Here is a 13,282-nt window from a genome sequence, read left to right as displayed (position 1 = left end):
CTACATGTAAAAGAATGAAATTAGAACACTTCCTAACACCATACGCAAAAATAAACTCAAAATGGATTAAAGACCTAAATATAAGGCCAGACACTATAAAACTCTTAGAGGAAAACATAGGCAGAACACAGTATGACATAAATCACAGCAAGATCCTTTTTGACCCACCTCTTAGAGAAATGAAATAAAAACAAAAATAAACAAATGGGACCTAATGAAATTTAAAAGCTTTTGCACAGTAAAGGAAAACATAAACAAGATGAAAAGACAACCCTCAGAATGGGAGAAAATATTTGTAAATGAATGAATGGACAAAGGATTAATCTCCAAAATATACAAGCAGCTCATGCAGCTCAATATCAGACAACAAACAACGCAATCCAAAAATGGACAGAAGACTAAATAGACATTTCTCCAAAGAAGATATACAGATTGCCAACAAACACATGAAAGGATGCTCAACATCACTAATTAGAGAAATGCAAATCAAAACTACAGTGAGGTACCACCTCACACCTGTCAGGATGGCCAACATCAAAAAATCTACAAACAATAAATGCTGGAGAGGGTGTGGAGAAAAGGGAACCCTCTTGCACTGTTGGTGGGAATGTAAATCGACACAGCCACTATGGAGAACAGTATGGAGGTTCCTTAAAAAACTAAAAGTAGAACTACCATATGGCCCAGCTATCCCACTACTGGGCATATACTCTGAGAAAACCATAATTCAAAAAGAGTCATGTACCACAATGTTCACTGCAGCACTATTTACAATAGCCAGGACATGGAAGCAACCTAAGTGTCCATCGACAGATGAATGGATAAAGAAGATGTGGCACATATATACAATGGAATATTATTCAGCCATAAAAAGAAATGAAATTGAGTTATTTATAGTGAGGTGGATGGACCTAGAGTCTGTCATACAGAGTGAAATAAGTCAGAAAGAGAAAAACAAATACCACTTGCTAACACATATATAGGGAATCTAAAAAAAAACAATGGTTCTGATGAACCTAGGGGCAGGACAGGAATAAAGACACAGACGTAGAGAATGGACTTGAGGACATGGGGAGGGGGAAGGGTAAGCTGGGACGAAGTGAGAGAGTAGCATTGACATATACACACTAACAAATGTAAAATAGATAGCTAGTGGGAAGCAGCTGCATAGCACAGGGAGATCAGCTCGGTGCTTTGTGACCATCTAGAAGGGTGGGATAGGGAGAGTGGGAGGGAGATGCAAGAGGGAGGGGATATGGGGACGTATGTATGCATATAGCTGATTCAGTATGTTATACAGCAGAAACTAACACAACATTGTAAAACAATTATACGCCAATAAAGATGTTAAAAAAGAAAAAAGAACCTCTCAACAAAGAAAAGTCAAGGACCAGATATTTTCACCTGTGAATTTTACCAAACATTTAAAGAAGAATTAATACCAATTCTTTTCAAAGTCTTCCAAAAATAGAAGAGGAAGGAACACTTCCAAACTCATTTTACAAGGCCCTCATTACCAATACCAAAAACATACAAGGACACTATAAGAAAAGAAAACTACAAGCCAATATCTCTAATGAACATAGATGCAAAAATACTCAATAAAATATTAGCAAACCAAATTCAACAATATATTAAAAATGTCATACACCATGATCAAGTGGGATTTATTCCAGGATAAGTCAGACAGAGAGAGACAAATATTGCAGGACCTCACTTATATGTAGAATCTAAAACCAAACCCACTGATACAGAGAACAGATTGGTATTTGCCAGAGGCAAGGGTGGGGGGTTGGGTAAAATAGGTGAAAGGGGTCAAAAGATACAAACTTCCAATTATAAGATAAAACAGTCCTGGGGATATAACATACAGCATGGATACTATAGTTAACAACACTGTATTGTATATTTGGAAGTTGCTAAGAGAGTAGATCTCAAAAGTTCTCATCACAAGAAAAAAATCTGTAACTATGTGTGGTGAAGGATCTTAACTAAACTTTTTGTGGTAATCATTTCACAATATGTACACATATCATTATGTTGAACACCTAAAATTAATACAATGTTATATGTCAATTACATCTCAACAACAAAAGAAAAGAAATTATAAAGGTCTCGAATCAATTATCTCAATTTTCACCTCAAGAAACCAGAAAGAGAACAGCAAATTAAACCCAAAGCAAATAGATTAAATGAAGTAATAAAGATCAGAATGAAAATTAATGAAATAGAAAACAGAAAAACAGAAAGAAAAAAAAGCACACAAAAACAAAAGCTGATTTTTTTTTTTTTAAGAAAGCCAATAATATTCATCCACCTCTAGTCATACTGATCAGGAGAAAGAACGACAAAAATTACCAGTATGAGGAATGGTTGAAGGATGATGTCACAGATTCTATGGTTATTGAAAGGATAATAAAAGGTAATATGAACAACTTTCTTTCTACAAATTAGACAACTTAGAGATGAAATGGACACACTCCTTGAAAGACACAAACTATGAAAATTAATGCAAGAGAAAATGGATGGCTTAAATAGCTCTGTATCTTTTCAGGAAATTGAATCTGTAATTTAAAACTTTCCCACAAAGAGAACTCCAGGCCCACACTGATTTCACTTATGAATACTATCAAAAATATAAGGAAGAAGAGAGAACAATTCTATACAAACTCTCCAAGAAAACTGAAGAGGAGGAAATATGTCCCAACTAGCTCTTTGCAGCCAGCATTACCCTGATGTGGAAATCAGATTAAAACATACATTAATACAAAAATTCAGATCAATGTTCCTCATGAACATAGATGGCGAAATCCTAAACAAAATGTTAGCAACTGAATTCAACAATATACAGGGCTTCCCTGGTGGCACAGTGGTTGAGAATCTGTCTGCCAAGGCAGGGGACACGGGTTCGAGCCCTGGTCCGGGAAGATCCCACACGCCGCGAAGCAACTAGGCCCGTGTGCCACAGCTACTGAGCCTGCACTTCAGAGCCCGCAAGCCACACCTATTGAGCCCACGTGCCACTACTACTGAAGCCTGTGTGCCTAGAGCCCGTGCTCTGCAACAAGAGAAGCCACCGCCATGAGAAGCCCGCGCACAACAACGAAGAGTAGCCCCCGCTCGTCGCAACTAGAGAAAGCCCGCACGCAGCAACGAAGACCCAACGCAGCCAAAAATAAATAAATAAATAAATTTATTTAAAAAAACAATATATAAAAAGGATAATACACCATGATCAAATAAAATTTATCCTATGGATATAGGGTTGGTCTGAAAATCAATCAATGTATGTTACCATATTAAGAAAGTTAAAATGAATAATCACATTGAGAAAGCCGTTTTGGAAAAGGAGCTAGGGAACGGCCTGGAGCAAACAGGCCTAACAAGCCCAGTAAAACAAAGCTCCTGAAGGCTTGGGTCTTTGAGACAACAACTAGAGACCCACAGAAGCAAAAGATTATCTCTGTCCCACTGATGTATGTACAGTTTCCAAAGGACAAAAGCGGAACTATAAATCCACCAGACAGCAGAATCACTGAACTCCCAGCTCCCTAAAAGCTAGAGATACAGGCCTGACACACACTCCTAAGTTGTTGCTTCAGGAAGCAGACCCCCACCCGATGAAAACTGCTGACTGCAAGCACATGGACCCCAGACCGACGGAAACCAGAACGCTGATAACGCTCAAAACTTCACTTTGATGCCAACCAAACTGAGAACTGAGCACAAGCTGATCAGGCACCCTGTGGCCCCCGCCCTCACACTGCCTTTAAAACCCTTTCCCTGAACATCCTTGGGGAGTTGGCACTCTTTCACCATCTCCCTTGTGCACAAGCTATCCTTTCAATAAAAAGTATTGCTTGCCTAAGAATCTTTTGGGAGTGATATTCATTTCTATGTTTTTGCTGTCCAAGAATCCGGAGAAAGCCCAGTAACAATCTGATCACATCAATAGATCAGAAAAATCATTTGACAAAATCCAACATCCATTCCTAATAATAACTCCCAGAAAACTGTCAATAGAAGGGAACTTTTCAACATGATAAAGGGCATCTATGGAAGAATCTACAGCTAATAGTAGATTTTAATGGTAAAAGATTGAATACCTTCCCCCTAAAATCAGAAACAAGACAAGAGGTTCTGGCCAGTGCAATCAGGCAAGAAAGAGAAATAAAAGGATTCAAGATTAGAAAGGAAGATTTAAAATTGTCTTTATTTATAGGTGACATTTATAGATGTCTATGTAGAAACCTGAGGGAATCTATAAAAAAAGGTACTAATGAGTTTAACAAGCTCAAAGGACTTAAGATGAATATGCAGCAGTCAATTCTATTTTTATATACTAGCAATGAACAACTGGAAATTAAAATTTTTAAAGAATACTATTACACAGCAAAAAAAAAAATTAAGTACTTAGCAATAATTCTGACAAAAGCTGTAGAAAACCTGTAACTTAAAACTATAAACATCACTGAGAGAAATTAACACCAACCTAAATAAGTGGTGAGATCTTATTCACTGATCTGAATAATTAACATCATTAAGATGTCAATTTTCCCCAGAATGATCAATCAGAAGGTTTTACTTGTAGAATTTGACAAACTGATTCTAAAATTCAAATAGAAATGCAAAAGATCTAGAATAGCCAATCCACTTTGAAAAAGAAGAAAAAGTTGGAGGACTACCACTTTCTGATTTCAAGACAGATAAAGTTACAGTCTCAAAACAGTGGGTTATTTGCGTAACAATAGACAGATCAATAGAAGAGAATAGAAAGACTAGAAATACACGCACACAAATTTGGCAACAGATTTTTGACAAGTGTACAAAGGTAAATCACTGGAGAAAGGATAGTCTTTTTACATAGAGTGCTGGAACAACTGAATGGAACACAAAAGAACTTACTTTCATACCTGGAACCACATACAAAAATTAGTCCAAAATAGACCACAGTCCAACATGTAAAACCGAAGACTATAAAACTTCTAAAAGTAAACAGAGGAGAATTTTTTTTTTTCCTTTTTAGGAGAAATCTTTTAAACATAGGGCCTAGGGTTAAGCAAAGATTTCTTAGATATGGCAGAGAATGCAAAATCCATAAAAAACAAATTGATAAGTTGAACTTCATCAAAACTACAAACTTCTCTTTAAAATATTTTATTAAGAGAATGAAGAGACAAGCCACAGATTGGGATAAAATATTTTCAAAACATATATTTGCTAAAGGACTATTCAAAATATATAAAAAACTCAAAACTCAGTAAGAAAAGAAACAACTCCTCAAGAAATAGGCAAAAGATGTGAACATACACTTTATCCACTCCCAAGTTTTTACCCAAGAGAAAAGAAAGATCAGGTTCATACAAAGATTTATACATGAAGGCTCACAGCAGCTTCATTTGTAATAGCCTCAAACTAGAAACAAACCAAATGTTCATCAACAGGAAAACAGATAAGCAAATAATGGTGAAGGTTTCAGGGGTGTACACATATGTCAAAATTTAGCTTGTTACACAATTTAAGTATGTGCAGTTTATTATAGATTAAATAAACTGCAATAAAGCTGTCTTATTAAAATAAAAATTTAAACGGGTGAAAAAATGATACTGTATTAAAGTATTGGCAGTCTCTAACTCTCTCTCTCTCTCTCTCACACTCACACACACACACACACACACACACTTCACTATCTACTGCAGGAGTTTAGCAAAAATGCAGCAACACCCTCTTAGTCTTCCTCACGGAAGCCCACTTACAGTATATCGCTTTTAGGGACAACCAGCTGCTGGCTTTAGCAAACTTTTATCAGCCCACAGTGGAAACAAGTTAATGAAAGTTTAGTTTTGCCTTTTTGTTCAGGACCGACACCAAGAAGTGAACCAGGCTTGGGCTCTCAATTTCCATAGCCTCTGGTTCCAGAGTGCTAAGATTCCCTAAATTTCTCTCTTCTGAATTGAATTCCCATCACCCCAGTGCACCGTTTTGCTGGCTGCTGTCTCTCCTCTACTGTACACCCTCTCACTCCTCCCCTCCAAGCCCAGTGGTTGCCTGCTCAGTTCCCTCTTGTTCTCACTCTGCTTTTTCCCTTAAGCCTCTCTGTGGCCAGCTTCCAGACCCTGGAACCCTGGCGCCAGTTCCTTATGACGAACCAACACTGAGGAACCGCCCTTTTTCTTTGGGGCGGGGCGGCGGCCGCCGAACCCAGGAGGCTGGGTTCCCGCCTTGGAAGAGGATTTGCCTCGGAAGCAGAGTTTCAGACTCAAGTCTCCAACACCCACCTTCCTAGCGCCGCTGACAGCTGCACCCAAGCTCTCCGAAGGGCCGCATCGTGGAAAGCGGTGTGGGCCGGGTGCCTGCTGCTGGGCGCCCTCCTGCGGCTCAGGCTCCAGGTACTCCAGGCCCCCCGCGGGCTCCTCGCAAACCCAGCCCACCTGGCACTTGGTCTCCCACGTGGTGCTTCCCTGGAAGGCCTCCAACGCCCCCAGCGCACGTGGAGCCTTCGACGTGTCCCGCGGGCTGGCCGACAGCTGCACCCAAGTCATTCGTCTACAGCCTAAGAAGCTCTTGGTTTCCAGACACCTACCTACACGGAGCAGGGCGGCTTCCATGAGAATCAGCCCTTCATCCAGAATAACTGCTACTCTCATGGTTATGTGGAAGGGCTCCCATTCCCTGGTTGTCCAGCATTTGGGGGCCTTTCGAGGGATGCCACCGATAAATGATCCCACTTATGAAACAGAGCCCTTAAGGACTCTACCACATTTGAACACCAGTTGTATAAGACAGTAACAAGGTTCAATTCCCATGAAATGCAGCTTAGAAGAGGAAATAAATATGTCAGAAGCTGGAGTTCAAGGCAGAGAATTCAAAACTGCCACAATGCCACAAAATGGCCATTCCCATGGCTGGTGGACCCACTGGTCCTTTGTGGAGTGTGCTTGTGGTGGTGGACAATTACAGTTTCAATTATTCAAATAACAGTGTCTCAAAGGCAACAGAAGATATATTAAATGTGATCAAGGTAACAGATTCCATCTACCTATGGCTAGGCCTTCATGTTTAATTGGGATTGAGATTTGGAACCACGGGAATCTCATAAATGTTGAACAACACATGAGTCAACTTCTTGACAGCGTCAGTGAATGGAAAAGTATTCATCTTTATCCCCGTCTGCCACCTGATTTGGGGGATCTGTTTGTGTGCAAGGATTTTCCTAATATATTTAAGTTGGCCTGAATCTCAGGAATGTGCTACCGTCATTTTGGGCTAGCAGTTTATAAATTCCTCAAAGATAAATCGATTTCTTTCATTTTGCAGGGGTCATAATCTTGGTATGTCTCATACAGAGGAATTCTGTTCATGTAGGAAAAAACATTGCATCATGAATGCCTATAATACAAATACCAGTGCTTTTAGCAACTGCAGTTATGGAAGTTATTTTAACCCATTAACCACAAGGGAGTCTGTCTGATGAATACACCAGCTTCTCAAAACATTATCCCATTGAAACAATGTGGTAACAAGGTAGTGGAAGGTGAAGAAGATTGTTGTGACTGTGGATCAGAATGTCAGTGCAGAAGGGATCTGAAACCTTGGGCAGACTGTGCTTTTGGACCTTGCTATGTAAAATGTAAGTCTGCTTCTCTTGGAATGTTCTGTAGAGCACATATCAGTGAATGTGACCTTCCTGTGTGGTACAATGGAAGTTCAAGGTGATGCCCTGACAATTTCTATATGCAGGATGGGATGCCTTGTGGTGACAGCAACTACTGTTATCACAAAATGTACAACAGCCCCAATAAACAATGTCAATATATTTTTGACCAAACAGCAAGGAGTGCCCCCCGAGCTGCTACAAAACAATTAATGTACAAGGAGGTTGTTGTGGCCAATATGGCGTGGAAATTCAACATACAAAAGATGTCTTCCTTGAAATATTTTGCGTGAAAGAGTGCAGTGTGAATATATAGAAACAATTCCCAATCTAAAATAACACAACATCATAATTCAGATAACACTGTTAACGGTACCAAGTGTTGGGAAACCAGCTACCACTTTGGGAGGGATACAGTTGATATTGGAGAAGTAAAAGATGGCACCTTGCATGCTCTAGGCAAGATATGTACGAGAAGGAGCTGTGTCAATTATTCAACCCTCAATTCTGCAAATTGTAGAAATGTCATAAGAGAGGAGTATACAACGATGAAAAACATTGCCACTGTGGATATGAGTGTGCTCCCCCCTACTGTGACCTTACAGCCTATGCAGAAAGCTCAGACAGCGGTCCCACTCCAAGGGGCAGTGTCCTTCCCTCACTATTAACAATTCTTTACACAGTAATTCCAGTCCAACTCTTTTTCCTTGCCTCAGTATCGTATGTTTTTATCAGAGTACTACTCTGTTTTTAAGAGTCCCTACTCAAGAAAAGAGTAAAAGAACTTAAAATAGGAAACAGAGTATTGCAAAATATTCACTGATTTAAAGAAAATGTCTTTGGAAAGGGAAGACATTGCATGATCATTGCCCAACGACCCACAGTTCATTACTTTAGAAAGTCTGATTAAAGGCAGATATTCTTGGTTCTCTGCATTTAATCAAAAGATAAGCAGGCGCCTAACTTCCAAAATTAAATGTCTTTTGCTTTTCCTTAGTATTTAGTTCTTTCTATTTAAGGCAGGGTTGCTCTCAGCAGGAAACCCTGGAAATGTGTTCCAGTGCTTTCATTATATTAGCTCTGTGGCTACACCCTTTAACCAGGTATAAGGGAACAAGTGTGTGGCATAATAACTAAGACAAAGCATTAAAAGGTATAGGCTCCTTTGTAATATCTGAAGTAGAAATGGTAGAGGAAATCAGAGGAAGGAATAAGGCTAATAAACAAAGAGCCAGAAATGAGGTGAGAATTACAAAAAGATATTAAAAGGCAAAACTCATGCAGTCAAAGGAAAGCACAGGAAAATGTGCTTTCTGTTTTTATGGTTTTCATAAAAACAGGCAATGGTCTGAAAAGATCTCCAGTGAATTAGTTTCGGAAAGGAATCTGGCAAGGAAAAGTCTAGTCTAAAATAAAAATAACAAACAGGCACCAAACCTTATAGTTACCAACCTGGCTACTAGAAAGGAACCCTGGAGACTCTAGCTGCCTTTAGCACCCAATTAGGTGTCTCTGGGTAATTGTGCTGATGAATTACCTAACTTTCAAACATTGTGTGTGTGTGTGTGTGTGTGTGTGTGTGTGTGTGTGTGTGTGTGTAGTGCCAAGTACACTGTACAGAGCTGTGGAGACCCTCCTGCCCTCTAAAGTTGCTCCATGTCTAGCTGGGATAAATAGATGTGAGAATTTACAGAATTACAGTAGAGTAGGATAAGTGCTCTAAGATGGTGTACACAGGGTTCTTGGAAGCATAAGTTATTGGAGGGGAGAAGAGGCAATCAGAAAGGTTTCCTAAAAGAGGTGACAGCTAAACTGAGTCACCTCAGAAGGACAAGTGATAATGAAAGCAGCCAACCCTTACTGAATGCTTATCAAGTATCAGGTTCTAATCTAAAATAATATTAATTAATTTAACTTTCAAAAAACAATCCTGACATGTAGGTATTGCTGTTATCCCCATTTTATAGTTGGAGAAACCGGGCCCAGAAGGATTGGATAACATACTCAAGGACACAGATGGCAAAAAGTGAAGTAGTATTTGAACCTAGGCTGTATTCTTAATCATTAAACTAAGAGTTAAAAATCTGCATAGCATAGAAGACAGTGCACAGACTTTAAAGTTGGAGAATCCGAGTTCTGCCACTTATTAGCAATAGTACTTCCACATTTTAATCTCTGCAAATTTTTACTTCCTTGATTGTAACACCACTATCAGTTGACTACAGGATTGATGTGAACTTTAAAGACAGCACATATAAAACATCTGTCACATAGTAAGGATGGTGGTGTTGCCTTCCACACTCTCTGCTGTTCCTCATAGGCAAAAGTCAAGGGCAAGCATAGCGCAGGGAGATCAGCTCGGTGCTTTGTGACCACCTAGAGAGGTGGGATAGGGAGGTTAGGAGGGAGACGCAAGAGGGAGGAGATATGGGGATATACGTATACATATAGCTGATTCACTTTGTTATAAAGCAGAAACTAACACACCATTGTAAAGCAATTATACTCCAATAAAGATGTTAAAAAAAAAAAAAGTCAAGGCCAAGAACTCAGCATTTTGCTTTGGTGTTGCTCAAGTTCCAAAGTATGAACCAGGCCAAGAGTGTTAGGGTGGAGTTTTCTAAGTCATCCTAAAATGTGCTAGTCATAGCATACATGGATGTGGGTGTTCATTCATTCATCTTTTCATTCAGCAAACATTTACTGCTGTTGGGCATGGTGAGAAATGCTGGGGATGTAGCAACAATCAACTCTGATATTGCTTATGGAAGTTAAAGTCTAATACAGGAGGCAGACATTAAACAAATAATTAAGTACAATTGTGTTGAGAACTCCCAAAAGAGAATGTAAGGGCCTACGAAAATGTATAAACTAGTTTGAGTCAGAAAAGGCTTCCCTGAGGAAGAGACACTTGATCTGAGACATGCAAATGAAGTAAAAATAAGCAAGCTGGGAGGCAAAATGTAAAAATTTCACGAAAAAGGAACAACATCTTCAAAAACTTATCATTGGCATTTGACAAAGTTAACCACTCCCTCCTCCTTGAATTGCTTTCTTCATTTGGGTTTCAGGGGCTCACTTCACTGGCTGTTGCTACTCATATTTATTGCTATTCTTTCTATCTCCACAACTCGAAATGTTGGAGTGTTTTAGTGCTTAGTCCTTGGATATTTTTCCCCTCTCTCTGCACTCATCCTACTGGTGATTTCATTCCACCTCATGGTATTAAAGACCATATACACGCAGATGACTCCAAAATGTGACCTCCAGCCTGAGACTTCTTTAATATCCAGATACATGCTTCCAACTGCCTACTTGTCATCACCACTTGAATGTCTAATTAACACCTCAAAATAAGTATGTCCAAACTGAATTATTTATCTCTCCCCTCCCACCCTCATCCCTAAATCTGCTTGTCTCAGTCTTCCCCATCCCAGTTAATGACAAGTCTATCTTTTGAGATGCTCAGAACAAAAATCTTACAGTCAACTTTGATTCTTCTTTTTGTTACTTCATATCTAATCTGTGAGCAAATCCTATTGTTTCAACCTTCAGAATATACATAGAATCTGATTACTTTTCACCACCTGCACTATTACCACATGGTCAAAGCTACCATCATTGTTCACCTTGATTACTGCCATAGCCTCCTAATTTGTCTTCTGCTTCCATTCTGATCCTCAACACTCAATTCCCACACAGGAGACGGAGTGAATGCTTCTACAAGTAATGATGCATCATATCATCATGACTTTGCTCAGAATCCTCCAATGATTTCCCATCTCATTCACAATAACAGCCTATAGAATGTTCTATAAAGTCCTACCCAATACAACTCCTGCCACCACTACCCACCCCTCCCTCCTTATCTCTCTGATTCATCTCCTACCTATTCTGCACTTTGTTCACTCCTTTTCAGCTGTTCTCCTTGCTGATCCACTAACACACCAAAGCATAAGCCCACCTCAGGATCTTTTTAATCCTTGTTACTTCCTTGACCTGAGCTGATGGAAGGAAGGAGAAATGGAGACAAAGTAAAGGGAGCACACAAAATCTCACATACTCCTGGATGCAGAACAGAAGCAGTTATTTGAAAGGAGCCTGGGTCAGACCTACCTGCTGATCTTGGAGAGTCCCCGGAGAGGCAGGAGGCAACTGGAGCTCACCCTGGGGACACAGACACTGGTGGTGGCCATTTTAGGGATGTTGTTCTACCACATGGACACTGGTGCTGGCAAGCATCATTTTGGAATCCTCCCTCTAGCTTATCAGCCTCAGGACCCAGCCTTGCCCCTGCCCAACAGTCTGTAGGCACCAGTACTGGGATGCCACAGGTCAAGCAACTAACTAAGCAGGGACACAGCCCCACCCACCAGCAGGCAGGTTGCCTTAAGAACCCCTGAGCCCACAGCTGCCCCTGGACACGGCCCTGCCCAACACAGGGTCCAGGACCCAGCCCCACACACCAGTGCGCAGGCACTAGACCTGATACCCCCAAGGTCCTGCAGCCAGAGGAACTGGGGCCAAGCTCTTCCCACCAGTGGGCAGGCACCAGCTGCAGGACAACTGCAGTCCTGCAGCCTGCAGACCCAGCCCACCCACAAGCAGGCCAACACAAGCTTTAAGACACCTCAGACACTGCAGCCAGCTGTGTCAGGAACTGGCCCCACCCACCATCAGTCCGACACCAGCTCTGGAACCCCTGGGCCCTGCAGCCAGAGTTTAGGACCTGGCTCTACAAACCAGAGGGCCGGCACTAGCCCTGGGGTCCTGCAGCCAGCCGACTCATGACCCAGCCTCACCACCCAGCAGCCAGCAGCCTCTGCACAGGCAGGGCCTGGCAACCAAAGATACTGGAGGCCAACCAAGCCTACTAGACCACCCACAGTAGTCAGCCCACCACAACAGAAGGACCCACTCAGCCCACATAGGGGGCACCCCTAGAGCATACAGCTCAGATGACGAGAGGGGACTGCACTGCTGGGACACATAGGATGTCTCCTACAAAAGGTCACTTCTCTAAGGTTGGGAAACATAACCAATCTACCAGTAACAGAAATAAAAAAGCAAGCTAGGCAAAAATGAGGCAACAGAGGAACATATTCCAAATGAAGGAACAAGATAAAACCCCAGAAGAAGAACTAAGTGAAGGGGAGATAGGCACTCTACCTAAGAAAGAGTTCAGGGTAATGATTGTAAAGATGACCAAAGAACTCGGGAGAAGAATGGATGCAGAGCAAGAAGTTAGAAGTCTTTAACAAAGACTAGGAAAATATAAAGAGCAACCAAACAGAGATGAAGAACACAATAACTGAAATGAAAAATACACTAAAAGGAATCAACAGTATAGTAAATGATACAGAGAGACAGATCAGCAAGCTGGAAGACAGAATAGTGGAAATCACTGAAGCTGAACAGAAAAAAGAAAAAAGAATGAAAAGAAATGAGAACAGTTTAAGAGATCTCTGGGACAACATCAAACATACTAACATTCACAATATAGGGATTCCAGAAGGAGAAGAGAGAAAGTGGCAGAGAACATACTTGAAAACATAACAGCTAAAAACTTCCCTAAGATGGGAAAGGAAACAGACATACAAGTAATACAAGTACAGGAAGCACAAAGAG

General features: G+C 40.8%; 1 protein-coding gene across 2 annotated transcripts in view; it reads right to left on the bottom strand.

The window, feature by feature from the left end:
• LOC309625181 (disintegrin and metalloproteinase domain-containing protein 20-like) overlaps positions 1–6,240 on the bottom strand; it is a 34,619-nt gene extending 28,379 nt beyond the window's left edge. For both annotated transcript variants that reach the window (XM_082384335.1, XM_082384336.1), the window contains exon 1: positions 5,757–6,240. The gene's annotated coding sequence lies outside the window, so the exon portion shown is untranslated. The remainder of the gene's footprint in view (positions 1–5,756) is intronic.
• Positions 6,241–13,282: the final 7,042 nt, after the last annotated feature.

Source organism: Balaenoptera borealis, assembly GCF_965194805.1.
Source record: "Balaenoptera borealis genome assembly, chromosome: 3".
Classification (NCBI taxonomy): Eukaryota; Metazoa; Chordata; class Mammalia; order Artiodactyla; family Balaenopteridae; genus Balaenoptera; species Balaenoptera borealis.
The sequence above is the reverse complement of the archived record's forward strand: the minus strand, read 5'-3'. Positions and strand labels throughout refer to the sequence as shown.